This window comes from Entamoeba dispar, genomic scaffold (assembly GCF_000209125.1).
Source record: "Entamoeba dispar SAW760 scf_1105229463837 genomic scaffold, whole genome shotgun sequence".
Taxonomy (NCBI): Eukaryota; Evosea; order Mastigamoebida; family Endamoebidae; genus Entamoeba; species Entamoeba dispar.
This window is the reverse complement of record NW_001855892.1, coordinates 14,320-16,260: the sequence shown is the minus strand read 5'-3', so window position 1 is coordinate 16,260 and position 1,941 is coordinate 14,320. Positions and strand designations below refer to the sequence as shown.

Below are 1,941 nucleotides of genomic sequence, written 5' to 3'. Positions count from 1 at the left end.
TAATTTTAAGAGAAAATAATAGAAAACAGAATAATCTAATATTCAAAAAATATATTACACCATCTTCATTTGAGCATTTTATTTAAATGTATAATTTCTTCGCTTATTTTGGTTCCCTTTGTATTATTCGTATTATCTAATTCTTTCATTTTATTATTATTATTATTATTATTCATTCATTCATTATTCATTATTATTCATTATTATTCATTATTATTCATTATTAACATTTTTAAGTATTGTTAAATAAAATTATTTAAGTAATATGATAATGATTATGATTATCATTTTTTTCATCTCTTTAAATATCATTAATCAGTATTATTAATACATTTTATTTATTTGAATTTGATAATTTAGATTATTTATTTATATTTGAATATTATTTCTTTCTCATTTTTATTCTTCATTAAATTAGTTTGTTTCTATATTCTTATATTTTATTTCTTTTATTAATTTTATTAAATTAATCATTTCATTCAACATCATTTTATATCATTCTTATTTATTTATACTTCTATTCTACTAATTCTTCATATATCAATTATATTGAATTTAGATTCTTAATTATTGAATATCTTTTATTTCTATTCGATATTGTTATTGAAAATGATTTAATTAATTAAAATGAAAATAAATTACCATGTTATTGTTTTTAATTTTAATTTATTCTTTTCTTCTTTAATAATTTATTCTTTTCTTTTTTATGACATATTGTAATTGTATAAAGAGTATTTTTAATGTTATGACATTTCCTGAAATGTTCATATCAATGAATATTTATTTTTACTCATCAATATATTCTCATTGATCAAATCAATTCATTCTTTGTTTTATTATTTTAAAATATTCATGTTATTCTTCTTAATTCAAAAACTATTTGTTCATAAATATTTTCAGTTAGAGAAATTCCATTAGTTGTTAATCAAATATCACTTCAAAAAAAAAAAACATTTACAATTGCACACACTTCAATGTGAATTTCAATTAATTACATTTTGTATTGTTGTTTTATTATATTTATTTATTTCATTCTTTATAACATTAATAAGATTATTATAATTGTTTGGAAATACTTTTGACACAAAGAATAACAGTACATAACTCAATTTTTGAGTGTTTGTTTTATAGATAATTGAATAAAATCAATAATTTGTTGAATTATACTACTAAATAACAATATAATATCTTCATGATTTATATCAATTATATATTATTACAATTAAATTTTGAAATAATATGTATATGATGTTAAGTATTTTCAATATCATAATAAAGAATGATGAAATTATTTATTTTTCAATGAAGAATGAAAGAGAAAATAATAAATTAATTAAAATATAATGATAATAGAATAATAAGATATAATAATAGAAAGAGAAATGATCAAAAGAAAGAATATTAGAAATAAATAAACACAATAAACATAATAATGATGTAATAAAGAATATAAATAAAAAGAATATAAATAATAAATAAATAAGAGAGAATATAAATGATGATAGAGTTAGTAATTGATAATAATATGAAATAAATAATAGTTATCTTTTTATATAAAAATAAAATTATTTCATTTTATGAATTATTGAAAAATCATACAAAATTAATATTTTATACTTATGAAAACATAAATTATAACATAAATATGAACATTTCATTTATTAATTCATAAATTTTGATTGTTCAATTTTATGAATACTTAAAAATTAATAAATCATTATAAATACTCAACATATATCATGGATTTTATCATATTCATTTTTTATCATTTATATAATAATTCTATTTATTCTTTACCATTTTTTCTTATTATCAAAACATTAATTGAATTAACTACTAAAGAGATTATGATTAATAAGAATATAAATAAATTAAATGATAAGATGATGATAAAAAGATGAAAGAAATAAAATATAAAAATGATAGTATCTTTATAATGAA

The 1,941-nt window shown here is 15.3% G+C and overlaps 7 annotated features.

Annotated features, from left to right (window-relative positions):
* Positions 1-150: 150 nt before the first annotated feature.
* Positions 151-226: a microsatellite.
* A 105-nt stretch (positions 227-331) lies between these two features.
* Positions 332-511: a microsatellite.
* Positions 512-612: 101 nt separating this feature from the next.
* Positions 613-694: a sequence feature (AT_rich).
* A 315-nt stretch (positions 695-1,009) lies between these two features.
* Positions 1,010-1,064: a sequence feature (AT_rich).
* Positions 1,065-1,195: 131 nt separating this feature from the next.
* Positions 1,196-1,241: a sequence feature (AT_rich).
* A 79-nt stretch (positions 1,242-1,320) lies between these two features.
* Positions 1,321-1,475: a microsatellite.
* Positions 1,476-1,517: 42 nt separating this feature from the next.
* Positions 1,518-1,726: a sequence feature (AT_rich).
* Positions 1,727-1,941: the final 215 nt, after the last annotated feature.